The sequence below is a fragment of the Trachypithecus francoisi genome, unplaced genomic scaffold (genome assembly GCF_009764315.1).
Source record: "Trachypithecus francoisi isolate TF-2019V2 unplaced genomic scaffold, Tfra_2.0 Lachesis_group1, whole genome shotgun sequence".
NCBI classification, from domain to species: domain Eukaryota; kingdom Metazoa; phylum Chordata; class Mammalia; order Primates; family Cercopithecidae; genus Trachypithecus; species Trachypithecus francoisi.
In genome coordinates, this window is record NW_022681454.1 from 7,906,292 (window position 1) to 7,930,780 (window position 24,489).

Sequence of the window (24,489 nt, forward strand, 5' to 3'; positions counted from 1 at the left end):
CCACGTTTGAGTGAGATCACATGGCATTTGTCTTTCTGTGTCTGGCTTATTTCTCTTGGCATCAGGTCCCTGAAGTTCATCTCTCCTGTCACAAATGAAAGGTTTTCCCCCCTTTTTGGCTGAATAGTATTCCATTGTGTACATATATTAGACTTTTTAATTTTTTTTTTTTTTTTGCAGTTGCAAGATTTAATAGAGTGATAACAGAGCTCCCATACAAAGGGAGGGGGGCCCAAAGAGGGTAGCCATTGAGGGCTGGAGTGCCTGGGTTTATGTCCCAATCATTGTCCCTCCCGCTGTGCTCTCAGGCGATAGATGATTGGCTATTTCTTTACCTCCTGTTTTTGCCTAATTAGCATTTTAGTGAGCTACTATCTGATTGGTCGGGTGTGAGCTAAGTTGCAAGCCCCTTGTTTAAAGGTGGAAGCGGTCACCTTCCCCACTAGGCTTAGGGATTCTTAGTCGGCCTTGGAAATCTAGACAGCTAGTCTTGTCTCCCAGTCCCGCCTCTGGACAGGAAAACCCAAGTGCTGTCGGGAAGGTTGGCCCTCGGCCAATATATTACATTTTTTAAATCTATTCCTCTGTCCATGGAGAACTTAGGCTGATGCTGTAAGTCGGCTGTTGTGAAGAGTGCCGCAGTGAACATCGGAGTGCAGATATCTCTTTGACATACTGATTTTATTTCTTTGAAATCAAATCAAAAACTAATAATCAGAAGTGGGATTGTTGAATTACATGGTCGTTCCATTTTTTATTTCTCTGCTCTTGTGATATGGCTTGTGTCTTTGTATTCCTGCCAAAATCTTATGTGGAATTGTAATTCCCACTGTTGGAAGTGGGGCCGGGTGGGATGTGATCGGATCATGGGGGTGGTTTCTCATTAATTGTTACCACCCTCCCCCTTGGTATGGTCTTCATGATAGTGAGGGAGTTCTCATGAGACCGGGCTGTTTAAAGGTATGTAACAGCTCCTTCTCTTTCTCTCTTGCTCCTACTCTGGCCATGTGATGTGTGTCTTTCTTCTTCGCCTTCTGCCAAGATTTTAATTTTCCTTAAGTCTCCCCAGAAGCCGAGCAGATGCCAGCATCATGCTTCCTGTACAGCCTATGGAACTGTAAGCCAATGAGACCTCTTTTCTTTATAAGTTATCCAGTCTCAAGTATTTATTTATATGCAATGCAAGAATGCAAGATAAGAATGAAACTTATCTTTCATCTTTTTGATAAAAGCCATGCTTACGGGTGTGAGGTGATATTTTATTGTGGTTTTAATTTGCATTCTTTGATCATTAGCCGTGTTCAGCACCTTATAAGCCTGTCGGTCCTTTGTGTGTCTCCTTTAGAGAAATATCAATTCATTGCCCACTTTTTAATCAGGTTATCTGTTTTATTGCTGTTGAGTTGCTTGGGTACCTTATATATTTTGGATATTAACCTTTTATCAGCTATATGGTTTGTAAGTATTTTCTCCCATTCTGCAGGTTGTCTCTTCACTCCTGATGGTTTCCTGTGGTGTACAGAAGCTTTTGAGTTTGATGCCATCCCATTTGTCTATTTTTGCTTTCATTGCCGGTGCTTTTTGGATAATACTCAAGATGTTGCCCAGACCAACGTCATGGAGATTTTCCCTATGTTTTCTTGCTGTTGTTTTACAGTTTCAGGTCCTGATATAATTTTTTTTGAAGAACAGTTTCATGATAGTTGGAAAAGCTACTTCATTTCTGGGGATATATCTTAGACAAACTCTCACAAGCAGAAGGGAACAAGGATGTTTATCCTAGTATTGGCATTAATGGGAATAGAAAAGAAACGTCCTAGAAGTCTAACCCCAAAAAATGAATAAATTTTGATATATTCACCTGTGCAATATCACACAGCAGTTAAAATGAATCAGATGCCCAAGATTCAATTTGCGTTGGTCTTAAAAACCTTTGCCTAATAAGAAAATCAGTTGCAAAAGTATATGTCCATTGGGTGAATGGACTGGAAACACATCACATGCGTGAGACTAGTTGATTCTGCAGAGTAGGGAGGAGGATATGGTCCTGGGAGGGATATGCAGAGGATTTCAACAGCATCAGCAACTTTGATCTTTTTAAATTAGTGTCTATGACAAAATGTTCACATGTACTGGATCTGAGTGGTGGGAGCATGTGATTGTTTATGGTTCTCTGAAGTTTTTCAATGTTTCAATTATTCCAGAATTTAAAATGTTAAAATAATAATTCTATTATCCATTGGAATCACTGAAATCAACTTCCAATTAATGGCATAATCATTCAGTTATTTCCTTTTTGACTTTTTCTGCTTTTTTTTTTTTTTTTAACATAAAGTACCACATCTTCCTACAAAGAGCATAGCTGAACTTCGACGTCATTTAAAACAAAACCAGAGAGAGCCTTTGGGTAGAGTGATACTCGAAGAGGTTCAGTAATTTGCTGAGGCCAGCCCAGCCATAAAAGTGGTAGAATTCTGTCTCCAAACCCTGAGCTCCAGCTCTTTCCACTTGTGGAGGGATTCCCTGACGAGACTCTTTGGGGGGCTTTTCAGGACTGACATGTGCCTTTAGTAGTTTGAGGTGGGGCCTGGAGCTTAGACAATTGCTCGCGAGGCTGAGCGAGGAAGAGGGACCGGCCTGGAGCCGCACAGCTGCTCAGTTGTAGAACCTCCAAAGCACGAGTCCCCTCCCCTGCCCCACAACTCCCACCCCTCCTCAAGGTGTGTTGGAATAGTCAGTGGCCTCCCGGGCCCACCCTTCCCCTGCTGGCCATCTACTCACCCACTGGGCCAAAGCAGGGGTCTTGGGCTCATCTACCAGGAAGTACCGGAAGAAGCTGTGGGAGTGAGAGACGCCCTTCCTCACCTCCTGCAGGAAGAACATTCCCTGCCTTCCTCACAGCGCCTCATCAACTACAGCAGACCCAAGTCACAGCCTGGCATCCTACCTGCTCCCTGAGGAAAGGAGAAAAAAAAAAAGGTCGAAGGATCCCAGGCCTCGAAATGATTCTCCAGTCATCCCTGCTGGTTTGGCTGTCCCTGCTGACCCCTGGCTCTTTATCCTTTGCTGTTGGGTGTAGATTTTCACTCTGTGTTCCCTTTATGTTCACATCTTCAGCCACTTGTGAGAATTCCCTTCCCCAGCCACGGACTCAATGGGCGGTTCCCACCAGACAAGTCTGCCACCCTCCCCTCCCTCCGTCCTTCCTCTTTCCTCCCCTCTCCATGCGCAAGTCCGTAAATTCTGGACCAACCCTCTGAGTTCCACCCCTGTGTATCCACGGGGTCTCCAAGGCTCTGCTTCGTACATTTTCCAAACCCCCAGCACCTGACCGTCCATGCTTCCCTCCCAAACCATCTCTCCTCTGCTGAACTGCACGTGGAAAGGTCCGCAATCGTTCCGCAAGTTCACACCCTCAAGCAGTGTATTTTAGTTTTTTAAGTGTTGTTTTGATTAAAAGTGGGAAAACAATGAAGGAACCGTTTACTGTAAAATTAGTCAAATACAGTAACTCTTCTGAAGGCATAATATCATGGGTAAGACACTTATCTAGCAAAGAAAATTAATTTGTAAGCACAGTTTTGGCGCTGGAGAATTTATCTGGAGCCATAGTACCCCGGTGACCAATTGAAAACCTGTTCTGAGGAGGATCAGCGCAGAGGGTTATGGGCCACCAGGGAGAGGACGCCCTCCACTCCTGTTGGTCTGCTGAGCTGAGACCCTGGCCAGCACAGCCTTGTCTCACTCCCCGGCCCTCCGTGGCTCCCCACCGCCAGCCCCTGTGGTTTCGTGAGCCTCTTATCAGTGTTGCAGACCACCTGAAATCACTGATAAGCCTCTCACATCTGGCCTGGCCTCTCTTGCACAGCAGCCTGGCTTGGGAGGGGGGGCCCAGATGCCATAAAGCCACACTTGCTGTCTGAGTGACCTCTGTAAAATGAATTTATAGCTTCTGCTTATCTCTGGCCACAGGTGGTGCTTCCTCCAAGGAGACTAGGCCCTAGGAATAGGTGTCCCCTTCAGAGCGGGGATCCATTAGAGGAAGGAGCCCGCTGCCCCTCCCCAGTCCAGCCTCAAACCTGTGAGCCACCCCCATCCTCACTGCACCTCTGTTTTTTTCTCTAGTGCTCTGCAGTTTACAGAACATGGACAGACATGGTGGCCGATGTTACACTTTGTGTTTCAAAACGCAAAATGAATGAGAGATGTGTTCAGAATACAGTGGATATCTCCCATCCGAAAGATGACGATGAAATGGGATTTTTAGACAGTGATGTGGCTCACCTGAAGGCACAGGTATCTGGCAGAAGCAGGCTTTGGACCAGTTCCTCTAGTTTGAACACAAGGCTCTTCCCACCAAGCACCTTGGCCTCTCAGCTGTAGAATAACCCTACTCCCTCCTGCCTCCATGTTTTCTTTTCTTTTTTTTTTTGAGACAGAGTCTCACTCTGTTGCCCAGGCTGAGTGCAGTGGCACAATCTCAGCTCACTGCAACCTCTGCCTCCCGAGTTCAAGCAATTCTCATGCCTCCACCTCCTGAATAGCTGGATTACAGGTGCGTGCCACCATACCCGGCTAATTTTTGTGTTTTTAGAGAGATAGGATTTTGCTACGTCGGGCAGGCTGGTCTCGAACTCCTGGCCTCAAGCGATCTGCCTGCCTCGGCCTCCCAAAGTGTTGGGATTACAATGTGAGCCACCGCGTCTGGCCCTGCCTCTATGTTTTCAAAGATTGTATTACAAAGTTCTCTTGTGTCCTGTGTTTCAGGAGTGAGACGGTTAAATGCTACCACCCCTAGGTGGGTGGGTGGCTGGGGCAGGGGGCAGAGGGGAGCTGGGGATACTTCTTGGGGTTCCACAGGAGGCGTCCAGCTGCATGGAGTGAGGATTGTTTTGACCTTGAAGTCTTCCAACCTACTGGCTGCTTCTTGGTCAAAAAACAAAAACAAAAACAAAACAAATTTGACAAACCCATGGACTGTGCACTGGTATCACATGGGGACAGTGGTATCAAAAAGTGGGCACACGTCAGGACTCACAAAGTGGAGCGAAGGCCTGCAGTGGGCGTGGTGAAGGGACGCAGCTGTTCTGCAGAGAGCAGTGTGGAAAGCAATCTTCCTCCGCTGGATGAACCATGAGCACAGAACTCCCAACAGTTACCAACAAGGAGCCTGAAGCGGGAAGACTTCCTGGAGGGGAGGACATAAGAAGACATCCCGAATTGCCAGACAATGAAAAGAGGGGCAGGAAGGGCATGGGGGACAGATGGCATGGCAGTGTGAGCCAGCCCGAGGGTCCAGAAGGCTATCACATGGCTTAGTGCTGGGCACAGGACAGGATCCAGACTAAGAAGATGCACTTCTTGCTAAGGAGACTGGGAGGTTTGGACTGGGTGGAATTCACCCCGGCATGACAAAGTGGCAGTGGCCAGACTGCTTCTCCAGATTCCTCCTCATTGGGCAGGGCATCTCTGAAAGAAAGGCAGCAGCCTCCGTCAGGGACTTATAGATAAAACCCCCATCTCCCTGGGACAGAGCACCTGGGAGGATGGGCAGCTGCAGATGCACTTCAGCGGGCTTAATCTTTCCTGCCTGCTGGCTCTGAGGAGAGCAGCTGATCCTGCCAAAGGGGATTCTCCCAGCAGAGCGCAACAGCTCTGCTAAGGTCAGACTGCCTCCTCAAGTGGGTCCCTGGCCCCTGTGCCTTCTAACTGGGAGAGACCTCCCAACAGGGGTTGACAGACACCTTATACAGGAGAGTTCCAGCTGGCATCTGGCTGGTGCCCCTCTGGGACAAAGCTTCCAGAGGAAGGAACAGGCAGCAATCTTTGTGGTTTTGCGGCTGCCATTGGTGATATCCAGACGAACAGCGTCTGGAGTGGACCTCCGGCAAACTGCAGCAGACCTGCAGAAGAGGGGCCTGACCATTAGAAGAAAAACTAACAAAAGAAAGCAACAACAACATTAACAAAAAAGATTCACACACAAAAACCCCATCCAAAGGTCATCAGCCTCCAAGATCAAAGGTAGATAAATCCATGATGAGGAAAACCAGTGCAAAAAAGCTGCAAATTCCAAAAGCCAGAATACCTCCTCTCCTCCAAATGATCACAACTCCTCTCCAGCAAGGGTGCAAAACTGGACAGAGAATGAAATTGATGAATTGACAGAAGTAGGCTTCAGAAGGTAGGTAATAATGAACTCCTCTGAGCTAAAGGAGCATGTTCTAATCCAGTGCAAGGGAGCTAAGAACCTTGATAAAAGGTTACAGGAACTGCTAACTAGAATAACCAGATAACCTGATGGAGCTGAAAAACACAGCATGATAATTTCCTGAAGCAAACACAAGTACCAATAGCTGAATCAATCAAGCGGAAGAAAGGATATCAGAGATTGATGACCACCTTGCTGAAATAAGGCGTGCAGACAAGATTAGAGAAAAAGAGAACTACAAACCACTGCTCAATGAAATAAAAGAGGACACAAACAATGGAAGAACATATCCATGCTCATAGATAGGAAGAATCAATATCATGAAATGGCCATACTGCCCAAGGTAATTTATAGATTCAATGTCATCCCCATTAAGCTACCAATGACTTTTTTCACAGAATTGGAAAAACTACTTTAAAGTTCATATGGAACCAAAAAAGAGCCCGCATTGCTAAGACAATCCTAAGCCAAAAGAATAAAGCTGGAGGCATCATGCTACCTGACTTCAAATTATACTACAAGGCTACAGTAACCAAAACAGCATGGTATTGGTACCAAAACAGACATATAGACCAATGAAACAGAATAGATACCTCAGAATTAACACCTCACATCTACGAGCATCTGATCTTCAACAAACCTGACAAAAAGAAGCAATGGGAAAAGGATTCCCTATTTAATAAATGGTGCTGGGAAAACTGGCTAGCCATATGCAGAAAACTGAAACTGGACCCCTTCCTTACACCTTATACAAAAATTAACTTGAGATGGGTTAAGGACTTAAATGTAAAACTAAAAATCATAAAAACCCTTGAATAAAACCTAGGCAATACCATTCAGGGCATAGACATGGGCAAAGAATTCATGACTGACACACCAAAAGCAATTGCAACAAAAGCCAAAATTGACAAATGGGATCTAATTAAACTAAAGAACTTTTGGACAGCAACAGAAATTAGCATCAGAGTGAAGAGGCAACCTGCAGAATGGGAGAAAAATTTTGCAGTCAACCCATCTGACAAAAGTCTAATATCCAGAGTCTACAAGGAACATAAACAAATGTACAAGAAAAACAAATATCAAAATGTGGGCAAAGGATATGAGCAGGCACTTCTCAAAAGAAGCCATTTATGTGACCAAGAAAGATATGAAGAAAAGCTCATCATCACTGAGAAATGCAAATTAAAGCCACAATGAGATACCATCTCAAGCCGGTCAGAATGGCGATTATTAAAAAGTCAGCTAACAACAGATGCTGGAGAGGATGTGGAGAAATAGGGACACTTTTACACTATTGGTGGGACTGTAAACTAATTCAACCATTGTGGAAGACAGTGTGGCGATTCCTCAAGGATCTAGAACTAGAAATACCATTTGGCCCAGCAATCCCATTACTGGATATATACCCAAAGAATTATAAATCATTCCACTATAAAGACACAGCACATGTATGTTTATTGCAGCACTATTTACAATAGCAAAGACTTGGAACCAACCCAAATGCCCATCAATGATAGAGTGGATAAAGCAAATGTACACCTATATACCATGGAATCCTATGCAGCCATAAAAAAGAATGAGTTCATGTCCTTTGCAGGGACATGGATGAAGCTGGAAGCCATCACCCTCAGCAAACTAACACAGGAACAGAAAACCAAACACCACATGTTCTCACTCATAAGTGGGAGTTGAACAATGAGAACACATGGACACCTGGGAGAGGAACATCACATGCTGGGGCCTGGGGCCTGTTGGGGGTCGGGGGCAAGGGGAGGGAGAGCATTAGGACAAATAGCTAATGCATGCACGGTTTAAAACCTAGACGACAGGTTGATAAGTGCAGTAAACCATCATGGCATATGTATACCTATGTAACAAACCTGCACATTCTGAACATGTATCTTGGACCTTAAAGTAAAATAAAATAAAATAAAACAACCAGCCAAACAAACAAAAAATGCCAGAAGACTGGGTGTAAATTGAACCAGAAGTCTGGGTTTAAATCCTGATGCTGACTCCTCGAAGCATCTCTTTGCTTCAGTTTCTACAGTAAAATGGGGTTAATAATAATACCTACTGAATAGAGTTGTGTGAAGAGTCGTGTGAGTTATTTCGTGGAGAACATTTGGAGAATAGGCTGGCACACACCAATGGCTCACCCCCTGTGGTAGCAACTGTCCTCAGGAGGGTGACCCCAGGAAGCAAGGAGACAAGGCTGGTGGCAGACAGATCAAGGAGCCTGAGCAGGACCTGGACAGGAAAAGGGTCAGGGAGAATGTACTCAGGGGAAGAGTGAAAGCTTGGCCTGGATACATGGAGCATCGACAGCAAAAGCTAGAGCCCCCGAAGCCAGCTAGGCTGTGGAGGGGGAGCCCTGCCAAAAGTGATTAATTATAAACAGATTTACACTTGCAAATGAGGTTCTCTGCTAGCAACTATTTAGGCAGGGAGCTTTTACACAAAGCATCAGTGTGACCTCTCTATGTGCATTTCTAAAGTGATTGATGATTCTCCAAGGTCAAGTTGCAGTGGTATGTAGATTCTTAAAAATCAATCCAGGCTCGTTAATGCCACCAATAACTGAAGCTGAGAAACTTAACATTGTTTGCCTTTCACAATTATTGTCATCCAGTCTGGGCATAAAATGCAGGCCAGGACCTGCCAGCAGGCTGCTCCAGTCGGGTTCCTCTCCGACTGTTCACGGCCCCTGCACCCACCTCTCCACCATCCAGAGGGACCTTCTCAGGACACTGATCTAACCTGGTGCACCCAGCACACCCAACCCCACAGCCTTCCGGGATCAGCTGTGCTGATGGAAGTCGCTGGGATCACAGGAAAGGTGGCCTGGGAGAAAGGCTAGTGAGGGTCTAGCAGCAAGTCCCGAGTAACCTTGGCAAACCCTTTTCTTCTTCTTTGCCTGCCTTTCCAGGTGTAAGAAGGAGGTCCAGGAGGGGATCACGCTGTGGTTCTCCACGGCCCTATCCAGCCTCCCTCCTGGGTCCTCGAACGAATTCCTTTCCTCTGGCTTGGGCAAAGGGTTGGGGTTGGCGGTGGGGTGCTCATCGATCATGTTCCTGCTCCCTAAGTTCCTTGGCCCTCAGTGGTGACCTGGGACCAGACGAGGCTGACTGCTGTTGTCCCAAACTTCATGCAGCGGGAAAAGCACCGCTGCCCTCTAGCGGCCTTTGGCCAGAATGACCTTGGGCGGAGGTCCTAAAGGGCTCCCTATGGGGCTCAGTGAAATCCACATTTAACAGCCCTGAGTCCCCACTACGTGTCAGGACCCAATGTGCCCAGTGAGGGACACATGCCTGCCCATGGGAAGCTCACTCCTGGAGAGGGACAGGTGCATGGGTCGGGGGGGCACCACACATAGTGCCTTTTAGCACTTAAGTGACCTTAATCTTTCTGCATTCCTACTTCATCGTTATAACCGGGCTAAAAATAAAATGACTTCCTTGCAGCAGCTGATCACCATGACTATGTCCCAGATCCAGCCCCTGCTCGCTGTGCCCGCTGCCCCCAGCCTGGACCAAGCCTCCAGCCTCTCTCCCTGTTTTTCCGGTTCCCACCTTGCACCTCACTGCTCCTTCTGCACACAGCAGCCAGAGGACGCACAGAATCCCACTGCAATCGGATCACACCATCCTCTGTCCAGCACCCTCCAGCGCTTTCCACCCCACCTGGAGGAAAAGCCGAGTCCCAGCCATGGCCTCTGGGATTCTACAGGATTTGGGCCATCACCTCTCAGATCTCAGGACCTACCTCTCCCCAGCCCACCACACTGCAGTCACACAGCGCCTGCTGGCCTGTCCTGGAACACACCAGCCTTCCCCGGGAGTGCCCAGCCTCCAGATAACAGCTCACCTGACGTCCTCACCTCCAGGTTTTCCCTCTGTGTATCCTCCCTGGACTTTCGATTTCAAATTGCAGCTGTCACCAGACACTACCATGTCCACTTCATTCCTCTCCGCCACACCTATTGCTCTTACAGTGTACAGTTTACTTATTCATTTCACCTAACAGCTGCCTTCCCCAACCAGAATGTCAGCTCCATGGAGACAAGGACTTCTGTCTGTTTCATCCCTGGCTGTGCCCTAGCATCTATTGTAGTACATAAGTCGTTGCAGGCGCTGGATAAATATTTGTTAATTAAACAAACAAACACATGAGTGAACAAGTTTGGATTAGTATCAGCGAGTGAATCTTGGGGGGGTTGGCAAATGTTGTCTCCTAGTATTGTTTATCTGAGCTAACGTCGAATATGAAATGACCAAGAGGGGGTGTCCTCACTGCTGTGGGGCACAGAAATCCCTTTCTCATAGTTTCCTAACCTCAGCAAGGCTCTTGGGGTGGGGGACAGGGGAACATAGAAACTGGGATTCAAAATAAATAGGAGCTTTCCCGCGTGAGGTAGATGTCCAAGCCAGGAAGCAGCAAGTATAGAAGTCACAGAAAGGTGCCCGGAAAGGGAGCAGGGTCACCAGGGTGGCTGGAACCAAGAGTGTGGGAGTCCAGGGACCCAGAAGAGAAAAGGAGGCGGAGGGCAGGTGGCCACTTGGCACGTGACTTCACATTAAAAGCAAGCTCTGCATTCAAAAGCTTGGGTAGGCTGGGCGCAGTGGCTCACATCTGTGATCCCAGCACTTTGGGAGGCCGAGGCAGGCTGATCACGAGGTCAGGAGATGGAGACCATCCTGGCTAACACGATGAAACCCCGTCTCTACTAAAAATACAAAAAAAATTAGCTGGGCATGGTGGCATGTGTCTGTAGTCCCAGCTACTCGGGGAGGCTGAGGCAGGAAAATCACTTGAACTCAGGAGGCGGAGGTTGCAGTGAGCTGAGATAGCACCACTGGACTCCAGCCTAGCAAGAGAGACTCCGTCTGAAAAAAAAAAAAAAAAAAGCACACATGGAAGCCAGAGCTGTCCAGGGGGTGTCCGGGAATGAAATTGGCTGGCCTGGGCATAGGAGTAAGCCCATTCCAGGAGTGGCCAAGGAGAGACAATGTTACCTCTCGGGAAGAAAGTAGAGGGCGCATCTGCATTTGAGGTTGGACAAGGTGACCTGTAGGCATCCTCCCAAAACTGCAGGTTCACAAATCTGTGACTGAAATGTCCCGAGAAGGGAGCCGTGAGAAGGCCCTGAGAAGCAGCCCTGCCCGGATTCCCACTCCCGTCAGGGGAGACCTAAACCAAGAGAGCCAGCAGGCTTGAGGAGCCTGTGTCCACCGCCCCATTCCAGACTGGAGCACAGAGAGTGGAGGCAGGATGGACTCACACAGCCTCACATATCTCACTCCTGCTCTCTCCTGCCCAGGGGGCCGAATTCAAGACCCCTAACACCTCCGCTCAGTCTGTTTCCTTACATTTCACTTGTGATTTTTTAAAGGGTCCGTTTATTTCCTATGATCGGCAAGAAGGCAACCGGTATGTGAGAGGATGAGTGTGGGTGGCTGTTTCCAGTTAAACAAGAGAAAGTTTTTCTAACTGTGTCAAAACTGTGAAGGAGAGACTGGCTGGGCTTCATTAGGATCAGCCTGCGGCGCCCAGGCCCGGCTTAGTCACTGTGGCTTCCTCACTCCTCAACACTTAACCAATATCTTTGGTCCCCCACCCCCACCCCTGGCAAATCTTTAGGCCCCGCCCGGGGTTTGGTGGCAGGCGTCTGAGGTTCTCCAGCCCCTGACAAAGGTCAGTCTGCAGGCCCATCACAGCCAGAGAGTGTGGAGGCTATGCTTGGGCCCTGCTGACTCATGTGGGCCTTGACTCAGCGATCCAAGGCTCCAGGGGCACTGCTTTGCCTCACAGGGTGTCAAGCCAGTGGCAGGGACCCACCCAGGCCAGCCAGTCTCCACTCCCAAATCCAACCCAACCCCGCCCTGCTGCAGGGCTCTCAACCTTGGGCACTAGTCCTTTGTCAGTGGCAGGGCTGTGCACTGTGGGGTGTTTAGCCACAGCCCCGGCCTCCACCCACAGGATGTCAGCAGCATCACCAGACGATGGCCCAGTCATGACAGCCAAAAACACCCCAGACATGGCCAAATCAGGGCCCAAATCAGCCCTGTGTTGAGAAGCTCTGAGCTAGAGCCAACAGCATCTTCCCTCTTTGCCTTGTTTCCAAACTTTTTTTGTGAGGTTCTGCAGGAAAAAAAGAAAAAATGCCTAAGTTTTTATGTTGGGATTTGGACATGAATGGGAGGCCACAAGCCCTGGCTTGACCCCATGGAGGTGGAGGGTGTTTTACACAGGGCCATCACACAGGGACATCACCTTGCTGGCACCTAGAGGCATTGACTGTGCCATCCCTAACCCTATCTAGCCCTCTCCTATCATGGAAGAAGACAGTGCAGCCCAGAGAGGTTAAGCAACCAGCTGGAAGTCACACAGCAGGCTTAGTCATCTAACCCCTCATCCAGTGCTCTTTCATACCCTACGCCAAGCCTGGACCCAGCCAGCACCCACCAGGAGGCGAAAACTTTGCAGAGGCAAAACATCCCCTTCCAACAGGAACTCAAGACGAGGGCAGAACCTCATTTTCATGTTACAACGCTGTGAAAATGTGCAAAGCAAAATGTGGTAAAAACATGGGTTGGAGCCAAAGTGGTGGAATGAGAAAATACTGCTTGCCATGTGAGCCGGCTAATAAAAGGAAGAGCCCGGAATTGTTTGTTGCGATTATAAGGGTCATTTTTTCCCCCCATAAAAAAGAGTAATTTTCATTTACAGGGACCCCGGGCAATTTTCCATCTAATTTGATGTTTTATAATGTCTGCAGAGCCACACAACCTCAGTAGGCTGTGGGGGCCAGAGACGTTTTATTTTCAGATGTCCAAGGTTATTGGTTCATCAAGAGCTGAAGGAAAATGCGACCGGGTTTTCATGAGTCCCGGTAAGAAAGGGGGCAGGGGAGGGTCTGGGCGAGTGGAAATGAATTTGCTGTGAAGCCCCAACCCTCAGTTGAGTGCCACCCCCACTCCAGTAGCACCCAGAACACCAGGCTGGTAAGGCTGGGGCACAGTCATTGCCTCAGGTAAGGAAGCGGAAGACCTGACCCCGCCCCGCCTTCCGTCCAGAGCACAGCGCCATCCGGCTGACCTGTCCTGCACACACATGGCCCACCCAGCTCTCCTATTAGGAGTTTTATGTGTATTTCTCATTTAATCATCACAGCAGCCCATGGAGAGTGGGGACTGCTATGATCTATGATCTGGTTTACAGATGAGGAAACTGGGCTTAGAAAAATTAGCTACCGGCTTGAAGCCTCCCGAACAGGAGGTAAGAGTCTAAATCTAACTACTCTGTCTACACTGTGGCATAATCCTTTCACCACCACCATCATACTAGGTCCTTCCTGCTCACCCAGGCCCCACCTATTTTGGCTTCACAAAATGGGTGCAGGGTAGGGAGTGTGGGATACAGAGGTTGAAGGGGACGCAGTCTTTACCCTTAGTGCTTACAGGATTGTTGGAGACTTGGGACAGCCATCCAAAACCAATCCCAACGGACAGTGCATCATGCAGGGCCTCAGTTTCTTTTTCTATAAAATGGGCATAACACCATTGATTTGACTGCAAGGTTATGAGGCTTCGATGAGATAACACCATTGGGAAAAAACGTGGTCTTGACACTCCCGTCCTGCTGAGATAGCAAAACAAAGAAGGGATTATGGGAGTAAGGACTAGAGACAGAGGGTGAGAAAAGATGGAGTGAGGAGGAATAAGGAATAGAAGCAGAGAAGCACGAGGACAGCTGAGAGAAGAGCACAAGGTAGGGTGCCCATGGCTGGGCTTTTACGGAGCACTTAGTGTGTACCAGGCCTCGGGCGGGGTGCTTTATGTGCGTAAAGCCATTCAATTTCCAACAGGGGGTGTGGAGGCAATTATTTCTACTTTACAGATGAACCTTCTACTGCCTGACATGGGGGTGGACCACAACCCGAAGGTTGTTGTGACAGGGCTCTTAACGTGACCTGGGGACCTGGAGGGATCACTGTGGGGCAAAAGGGCAAACAATCACATTCCCGGCTCCTGGAACAGGCCCATTCCTTCCCAAGATCTCTCTTCTTCCAGGACCATCTCTGTGCCCAGTAACACAGACTTGGTAGAAAGCAGGGAGGGGCCATAGTAAATGCAAATGTTTTTGTTTTACACAATACCTGTTCTTACAGAAATAGAGAATACCACAAATGAGCTGGGAGAAAAGGAAAACGTCCTGAATCCCAATCCTTAGACACTGATGCATATATTTCTAATATTTATACCAAATGGGATCATAATGCATCTTGTAGTTTGCAAGTTCTTTTTGAACTTTATTGTAATGGACAGCTTTCCACATCAGTTAATATTCTTGTATAGCACTGAAATGACAACATGGTGTTCCACTGTTCAGCCACTGCAGAATGTTGTCTAACAATTTCCCAATTCAGCAAGCCTCTCTCACCCACTTTCACTTTCCTTGTGTCAGTTATCCATGATCAACTGAGCTCTGGAAATAGATGAGTACAGTACAGTAAGATATTTTGAAAGAGAGTTAGGTGAACCGTGTTCACCTAACTTTTATTATAATAGATTGTTATAATTGTTATTACAGTAGATTGTTATTACAGTAGATTGTTATAACAGTAGATTGTTATAATTGTTCTATTACAGTAGATTGTTATGATTGTTCTATTTGATTATTAATGTTATCAATCTCTTATCATGCCTAATTTATAAATTAAACTTTATCATAGGTATGTGCATATAGGAAAAGACATGGCGCATTTAGGGTTTGGTACTGTCTGAGGTTTCAGGCATCCACTGCAGGTCTTGGAACATATCCCCTGCAGATAAGGGGATAAGCTGATATTTGTGATGATTTAGAAGGTGGCATTGGATACTCTCATAACTAAGGTTCACATCGTCATTTGCAGGAAAAAGACAACATCATACAGCCCTCAGGATCAGATAGGAAAGACAGAAGGGGTTTGTGGGAAGAAAAGGGAAGAGCGGCGAGCGGGGGAGCTGGTGGAATTTGCTTCCAGGTCGTAGAAGATGCGGAAATTCCCTGCTTGTTAAAACAAGAGAGGAAATGGAGAGCTCTGATCTCAAGGGCACGGGCAGAGCCCAGTCAGCCCGGGGCTTGTGGGCTGCACGTTCCCTCTATCATGCGGGGCCAGGGAGGCCCCCGGATGCTTCTGCTTCCACCAGTCCTGTGCCAACTCCACTGAGCCTCCCCAACTTCTCTGTGTGTGCCTGACCCCAGCTGACCTGCAGGGCCTTGAGGACAAGGACCACACTGGAATCATTTCTCTATTGCCCAAGTGCCTTGAGTAGGGCTAGGCACAGAGTCACTGACAGTGAATGAGCACATGAGGCAATGAATGGGTGAGTGATTCTTGTAGAATTTAGAGAGGGCTCAGTCAGGTGCACAAGTAAAAGTAATGGGAGGCTATTTTCCAACCCTGTTGTTAGAGAGTCAGATGAATTGATGAGACATTGACTTGATTCCTTCTCAGCTGCTGGTTTATTCTGAATGTCCAACAAATTACTGAACCTCTCTGCCATCCAGTTTCCTTGTGGGTAAACTGGGCACGATAGGAGGTAGTGCTGGGGCTGATGAAGATAAGATGGGTGGCATTTTACTGTATGTGATTATACCCAGAAAGAAAAAGGGAGGGTGAAAGCTCTGAGCCAGGCACCTGTTATCAACAGGATATTGATTGTTAGAAAATGCATGCGTTCTTAAGGTGATCCAGGATTTGTTTTAATCAAATATGGTAAGACCCAAAGAAGTGACTGTTATGAATGAAAAAGTTTTTATCTCACAGATCCCTAGAAATGAGAGGCACATCTCTCCCTGCAAGTCACCAGGGTCAGTCAGGAGGCAGAGGGGGCAGAAACACGTGGGTAAGAGCCTTTGCTGTGGTTTCCATGGGAAGGAATGGGCAAGGCAGTGTAGCTACATTGAGTTGTCTAGGGGCATAGAGGGGAACAGTGGTCCTGACTGAGAGCTCAATGGAGGAGGTGGTTGGGGTGTGGGATCTGGACTGGTTGGTTTACATCTGAAAGTCACACTCACAGGAGTGGTTTCCAATCTATAGAAATTGGCTAGCCCTGGGAAGGGGCAGTCGCTCTACGGTCTGCAAGGTCCCAGACATGAAAGTATCAGAATACAGAAAATAAAAGACATGGTTTATATACTATGAGGCCCAGTGCATTAACAGGGCTCTGAGATCAGCTGAATTCAAATCCCAGTTTCATTGCTTTCGCGTTGGTGGCTTTTCATTTTTTAATTTTCATTTTTTGAATTAGGGTCTCATTCTGTCACCCAGGATGGAGTGCAGTGGTGTGATCACAGCTCACTGCAGCCTCAACTTCCCAGGCTCAAGCAATCCTCCCACCTCAGCCTCTCATGTAGCTGGTGTGTACCATCACGCTTGGCTAATTTTTTTTATTTTTGTAGAGAGGGGTCTCACTTTGTTGCCCAGGCTGATCTTGAACTCCTGGGCTCAAGCAGTCCTCCCAGCTCAGTATCCCAAAGTGCTGGGATTACAGGCATGAACCACCATGCACAGTCTTGTTATGTGGCTTTTAGCAAGTCACTTAGCCATTCTGGTCCCTGTGCTATCCGCTGTAAAATGAAGACTACAGCAGCTACCTCTAGTGGTGTGTCAAGGGTGGCCAGCCAGGCCTCTGCCTGGGACACGGCTCAGTAAGGGCATGAAAACATCACTGGCATAAATCAGAAATCCAGCTCCAGTTAGCGCAGGTCTCCAGTCACGATAGCTTACAGAGCTGGCCAAATGGGAGCTTGAACCCTGGTCCTGCCAATGTGGACACTGCCTGGAATGGAAATTAAACCACGCTATTCTCTGGATGACCCACCTCAGCTGTAGATTTCTGTGCCAGGCTCCGCAAGCTGTATCCACTTGGCTCCAGCCATCAAGAGGGAATGTGAAGTTGCAAATCACAGCCAGCTGAGATTCAGAAACAGAACGAGGTATTATGTAGGGCTGTTGACCCCAGATGAGGGCTTTATTTTATTATCTACATTTTAGACTCTTTAATATGCCTCCCAAGATGCTGTCTGGTTTGGAAAATCACCTATAATAAATGCACATAATAAATCTCTTATTTTGAGCATAGAGAGGCATGCAATTTTTATTAATAAAAATAAGTTCCTCTGCACCCCTCCAAATAAGCGTTCCACAAGTATTTAAAGACAATCTGTTGAAAGGATGCCAGCTGGTCCACCTCCTAGAGCAACTAGCCAGTCTCAGTTGGGTCTCCTGTACTCACTGGGTGAAATGAAAGGGTGTTCTGGAAGGTGCCGGCATCTGCTCCCTTCCCTGTCATTTCATGGGTCCCAGCCATTTCCAACCCTGGGCAAGTCCATCCACTCACACTGTCCCTGGAGAAATCACACAAGGGCATAGGACCTCCTTCTTCTCCCTTGTCCTGAACTAGACCCTCCCCATCCTGCCATCCCTGGGGCTCCTGGCCTCCTGTCTCGCTCCCTCCTTCATCAGACACTCTGCAAATCTCCACCCTAGGACAAGGAGAGGAAAACACCCTGTGTGTCCATTACGGGGAAAATGGAGGGGGATGCAATGCCCTGGCGTATAAGTGACAAATTTCACCACTTCACAGCAGCATGATGGATCTTAAGACCTCACACGAGGCTGAGAAGGAAGAAAGAAGGAAGGAAGGAGAAGGAAGAAAGGACAGGAGGAAAGAAAGAAGACAGGGAGAAATCAAGATATGGGACCCAATACATCCTACAAAAAATATATATGTATACAAATAGCAGCACATATTTTATAATTGAAAAGTCCATGTCAAAACTGTAGAACGGTTGACTATGGGAGGAACGGAGCTGGGGTATGGAGCTAAGAGAGAAGAAATCAGTGAAAATTAAGGCTTTCTCCTAGTAGATGGGGATGAGGTCAGGAAATGATCACCACAACCCTCTGCATCTGAGGCCCCATAAGAAATAAAACATAAGGAAAAACTAAATACAGACAGACACACACACACACATGCACACACAGAGAGAGAGAGAGAGGCAAATCCTACCCTAAAAATGACCTGTTTTTTGATTATTCCAATGAGCCATGCTTGCTCCATGCCTGGCTTTGGACATGCAATTCCCTCTGCATGAAATGCTGTTCCCCACCCTTTCAGCCATTCGACTTTGCCCATCCTTCAGCTCTCTCCATTTCCCGTCCTTCCCCCACCTGCCCCCGACCAGGCCAGGTGGCCGTACCTGTCGTATTAGTCAGCTCAGGCTGCTCTAACAGAACACTACAGACCAGGCAGCTTAAAGAACAGGAGTTTCTTTTCTTACAGTTCGGCAGGCTGGAAGTCCGGGATAAAGATGCAACAGGGTTGGTTCCTTGTAAGGCCTCTCTACCTGGTTTGTAGACTGCCACCTTCTTGCTGTGTCCTCACACAGCCTTTCCTGTGTGGATGCTCAAGGAGAGAGGGCTCTGGTGTCTCTTATTCTCCTTATGAGGACAGCAGCTGTACCAGATTGGGGCCCCAAGCTGATGGTCTCGTTTCACCTTAATCACCTCCCTAAAGGCCCTATCTACAATGATAATCACACTCTGAAGTATGGGGTTTAGGGCTTCCACATGTGAATGTGGGTGAGGGGGACACAATCTAGCCCCCAATACACCTCCTGCCCTTGTTTGTTTTCCTTCAACAGCTTCTCATGCACCTGCGCGTATCCGAGGCTATCCTCTGAGCACGTCCATGTCAGGACTCACTCACCCTCGACGGTCATCCTCGCCTGCTCAAACGCACCTCTGCCCCCTCCTCCTTGCTGCAAAAACCACAGGCCCACACGATGTTTCAGTTGGCAAATCCAAAGGCTCCTCTCAGCTCACGTCCCTGGGACTTCCCCATGAGAGCCTGCCTTGCCTGGCCCTTGGACTCTGCCCTCTCCTCTCCTCTCATCTCCTTTTCTCTCCTCTCCTCTCTCTGCCTTTTGCCCCAGCAGTGGCTTCTTGCTGCTTCCACATGCCAGCCTGGCTCCCCTAGGCCCGCTCCCATTCCTCTCTGCATGGTTCCTGGGGGGTTTCTCCACACCATGACTCCCCTCTTCCCTGGCTCACTGGCCTGGCCATGTGAATGCCATAAGCCCCTCCAGCTCAGTACACCATGAATGAATTCATCCCTTTCCCCGACAAGCCTATTCTCTGTCTGGCCCCACCACTGATGACACTGGAGACTGGGGCATCCTCTGTGACTCCTCCATCAATCCCTCCATTGGACCAACCACCAAATGCTGTCCTCCCATCCTGCTGCTTGTCTCAGCTCCCTGCAGGATGGGGATTGCTTTGCTGTGCAGGGACACCAAGATGTGGGAAGCAGAGGCTGGACTCAAGAGTCCTGCAGGAGGCAGATTTTGAGACAAGCGAGTGAAGGCGGTTGGATAGATGGAGAGGAGGGTATTCAGCTGGTCTGCTCATGGCTCCATCTCTGCCAAGAAACAGAGACTCTCAAACTGTGTGACTGAGATGACTTTAATACAAAGACTACTCATCAAATTGTGAGCGAGTTTTGGGTAACCAGCAAGAGACAGTGCAGAACCCAAGGGCTAAGGGCAGGGGGTGGTGTCACTGCTCCTAGGCCTGATGGGGAGTGAGGGGGTGGTCACTGGAACAGAGACAGAAGAACAAGGTGGGAGCAACGGGCCAGAGCAGCGGGGTTCCAGCAGACAGAAGCAGCCAGCCCTAAGCAACCTCATGTGTTCATGTATGTATGTATGTATTATTATTACTATTATTATTTTGAGACAGAGTTTTGCTCTTGTTGCCCAGGCTAGAATGCAATGGTGAGATCCCGGCTCACTGCAACCTCTGCCTCCCGGGTTAAAGCGATTCTCCTGCCTCAGCCTTCCAAGTATTTGGGATTACATGCTACCATGCCCAGCTAATTTTGTATTTTAATAGAGACGGGGTTTCTCCATGTTGGTCAGGCTGGTCTCAAACTCCCGACCTCAGGTGATCCACCCACCTTGGGCTCCCAAAGTGTTGGCATTATGGGCGTGAGCCACTGCGCCCTGCCATAGTATTATTATTTAGGTAATAAAAGGCCAGCAGATTGGGAGAGGACTGGCACTGAAAAGATCATTTGTTCCTTAGAGTTCCCAATAAAAAAGGGCTCACCATGCTATGAAGATCCACGGGGGAAACATCTGGGTGGGTCAGGAGACAGGGAGGGGAGATGGTAGGCAAGAGCCTTCATTGAGGTTTTGATGGGAAGGAAAAAAGAGACAAGGCAGGCAGGCTTAGGATTGCTGGTTTGAATAATTTTAGCTGATCTGGGGCACAGAGTTACTGCCCTGCGTTGTGTTCCCAGCCCTGGGGTGAACGGGGCAGGTGGAGTGTGACAGCTCCACAGGCGAGGAGGTGGAGGGTGTGGGTTCTGGATCTGTGGGTTGGCATTTGTAAAGCACACTCTTGAGTGAATTGTTGACCATTTCTAGATTGGCCTGCCCTGGGAGGGGCAGACCCTTCAGAATTAGCGAGGCCTCAGAGGTCAAATAATCTGAATACAGAAAACAAAACACCTAGTGCATACACCACAAAGAGAGGGAGCTAGGGGAACCAATATCCACCCCCACTCTTCTCCCCCATTCAGATCTGTGGATGTCGCCCCTTGGCCAAACCCAACAGGATTATGGAGAGTGAGGAAGATGGCTGGGACAGTCAGGGAGGGGAGTGGCTCTGAAGAGGGACTAGACCAGCAGCCGCTAGCCTAAGCTCCTGTGCAGACAAGAGTTTTTTACTCTTTTTGAAATCTTACCAATACATGCTAGTTGAAAGGAGATGCAATCAGCCTGGGGAGATGCAACAGGGCTTGCAGAAGGAAACGCATCCTGAGCTGGGTTTTGAGGGATGAATACGCATTTTCCAGGGAATGCTAGACACATAAATGGAAAAGCATAAGCAAAGGGATGGAGATTAACACAGTATGTTTGGCAAGCTGCAAACTTTGCAACAGTTCTGGATTGTGAAATTTCTGGGGAGGAGGCTGGCACAGAGCAGATTCCCTGGGAGTGTCTCTGCCCTCGGTCATTTCATTCTCCTCTCTGGGTCTCTCTGCAGAGCAATGTGTTCATGGGTGTAAAGTGCTTCCAAGGGGGCTGGTACAGAGGGAAATGCTTGGTAAATGGTGGTGATTATCATAATGATGATTAGCATGCCTAATAACATCACCTCCCCTACTTCCCCGCTTCTGGGGGGCCTCAAATAGGACAACATATTAGAAGTTCTTTGCAAAACAAAGGATCAACACAACCCAAGGCAGAAACAAGGCCACAGGGCTCAGGGAACCATCTCCTGTGGGCAATAGTCTGGTTTCAGGACAGGGGAGCCAGCCCAGAAGTCAGACCCGATGGCTCTGGTGCTTGGAGACAGGGGTGATGACTGGCCTGTTTGGGATTCGCTAGCCTCATCGATCAAATGATCCAGGGGATGAGGGAGAATGCCAGGGTCCATTTCCCATCTGTGATCAGCCTTGACTCCAAGTCCATACTCCACACCCAGTTTTCTGGAAGAGGGAGAAATAGCCCTCGGGGGCCAAAGAATATAATACCCTTGGATGCCCCGGCTGTGTGAGACCGTCTGAGAGGCCTTTATCACTGCACACAGCGGCTGCCAAAGTCAGACCTAACTCCTTCCCAGGAAATTCTTGGCTCTGCTTGTGAGCAGCCCGTCTGGTGGAATTAATTTCAGCCTATATGATGGTAACGCCATGCAAACAGAGACATATAAAACAGTCCTCCCAAGGCTTTGCATGGCAATAAAGACTGAACCGTGCTTAATTTATGCACATTGCAAGGCTACCCTCTGCAGGAAGCATAAAGCCATCCCTTGTGGGGCTGGAACAGTAAGGGGCTCCTCGTGCCCCTGGGCCTCACGGAGGGAGCTCATTCCCTCTTCCCAGGCTCCTTCCATCTTTCTGTGTGGATTGTGGATTTCCAGACTTGGGCTCTGGCCTTTATCAGTGAGACAGCCATGGTGTAGGGGATCTGCAAGGGCTGTAGAACTGGAGGTGGAACTATATCCTTTGTTCTATGCAAACCACTGCGGAAGGGACACTTGGAAGGTGATCTGCATCCTGGAGTCACGGGGCTATCATCTGCTAATGCTAGAAAGAGATTTTGAGATCATCCAGTTCAGACCCAGGCGAGTTCAGAGATTTAAAATGACGCAACCAAAGTCACACAACACACTCGTGGAATGATCTGGATTTTGACATCAGAGTAGGGGTGGGGCAAGTTCAAAAATTTGGAGTTGGAGAGTCCTGGGTTAAAACCCAGGATCTGCCAGGTCCTTGCTTTCTGACTTCAAGCAAGTTATTTCAACTCTCTGTGCTTTGGTTTCCTTGTTCATAAAGTAAGTGCACCATGGGAATTCTGGGAGAATTAAGGGAGATACTGTTTGTTCAGCATAACCACATGCTCAGCATATGGTAAACATCCAGTAATAGTAGCTATTGTTATTATGGCTTCTGAGTAAATGCATATTTTAGTGTGGGTTTCTTTCAAGCCAAGACAGGGATTTAGGCATAAGCAGTGATACGTTTGGGATCTGTGTCCCCACCAAAATCTTGTGTCAAATTCTTTGTTTTTTTTTTTTGAGATGGAGTCTCACTCTGTTGCCCAGGCTGGAGTGCATTGTTGGGATCTCAGCTCACTGCAACCCCCGCCTCCTGAGTTTAAGCCATTCTCCTGCCTCAGCCTCCCAGGTAGCTGGAATTACAAGCAGGTGCCACCATGTCCGGCTAATTTTTGTATTTTTAGTAGAGACGGGGTTTCACCATGTTGGCCAGGCTGGTCTCGAACTCCTGACCTCAAGTGATCTACCCACCTCAGCCTCTCAAAGTGCTGGGATTACAGGCATGAGCCACTGTGCCTAGCTGGTGTTATATTGTTAAAAGCAAAACCATAGACAATTAAAAGAGTTTAATTGAACAAAGAGTGATTTGCACAGTGGGCTCAGAGACTTCAGTGCAGCCATGTGGTGGAAGAATATTTATGGTCAGAAAAAGGAAAGTGACCTACAGAAAATAGAATTGAGGCACCGAAACAGCTAGATTGGTTATAGCTTGGCATTTGCCTTATTTGAAGAGTTTGAACAGTTGGCTGTCTTTAATTTGCCCAAACACAGTGACTGGCACTAGAGTAGGTTAGTCTGTTTACACATCTAATTCAGTTGCAGTTTATTATGTACAGAGAAACCTTTAGACTGAACTTAGAATATATAAGGAAGCAGCTTTAGGCTAAACTTGATTTGACAATATTAGTTAAGGTCTGGCCAGGGAAAGAGAAACCATTCTGGGAACTCTAAGGATGAAGAGACATGATACAGAATTAGAGGTTTTCATAGTCTTTGGAAAGCTGAGGGAGCAAAACCCAGGAAGGGCACGGTCAGGAATTCTGAGGTTTCTGGGATCACAGGGCAGATACTGGAGCCCAATGTGAGTGCTTCTCAAAAAGATGCTCAAAGTTGTGGTCAAAACTCCATGTCTGTGCTTTGCAATACACACAGAGTCCCAGAGAGAAGAAAGAGGCCTTCACTTCCTCCCTCCAACCTCATGCCAGTGCCTCGCATGATGGACTCTCATTGGGCCCATGAGCAACAGAGTCTGGGAAACGTAGTTTTCAGGCTCTGTGATCCAGAGGCACAGGAAAGAGCTCAGGATGGTGAGGCTGGTAGTGAGAATGAACACACAATATTTGGCATAGACATAGGTATTGATCTCCTTCCACCCCTGGATTTATTGGCAAATGCAATGAGATGTCAACTGAATCCTTGAGAATTGTGAGTCATAAAAATAAATGAAGATATGAGGATAACCAAGGTATTGTTGAATAAAAGGAAGAAGAAAGAGGCACCAGAGAAGGAGAAAGGGTGGATTCAGGGTCCCAAGACCACCCCAGATGTAATGATTCACCAGGAGACTCACAGGACTTGACATGTGGTCACCCTCAAAGCTATAACTTATGCCAGTTAAGGATGCAAAGCAAAATTATCAAAGGGAAAAGGCACACGGGCAAAGTCCAGAGGAAACTAGGTGCAAGTTTCTAAGGGTCCTCTCCCAGTAGAGTCTCATGGGACTCACTTCATTCTTCCAGCAATGAGCTATGACAGTATATCTATCAGGGAAGGCCACTGAGACTCACCGTCTAGAGTTTTTACTGCAGGCTGGATACATGGCCCCCTCTACCTGACATGCACCGAACTTCCAGACTCCTGGAAGTAAAGCAGGTGGTCAACA

General features: G+C 47.9%; 1 long non-coding RNA gene across 1 annotated transcript in view; it reads right to left on the minus strand.

Annotated features, from left to right (window-relative positions):
- Window positions 1–14,501: 14,501 nt before the first annotated feature.
- LOC117086284 overlaps window positions 14,502–24,489 on the minus strand; it is a 53,670-nt gene continuing 43,682 nt past the window's right edge. The window contains exon 3 of the long non-coding RNA XR_004438261.1: window positions 14,502–14,698. This is a non-coding gene — a long non-coding RNA (uncharacterized LOC117086284). The remainder of the gene's footprint in view (window positions 14,699–24,489) is intronic.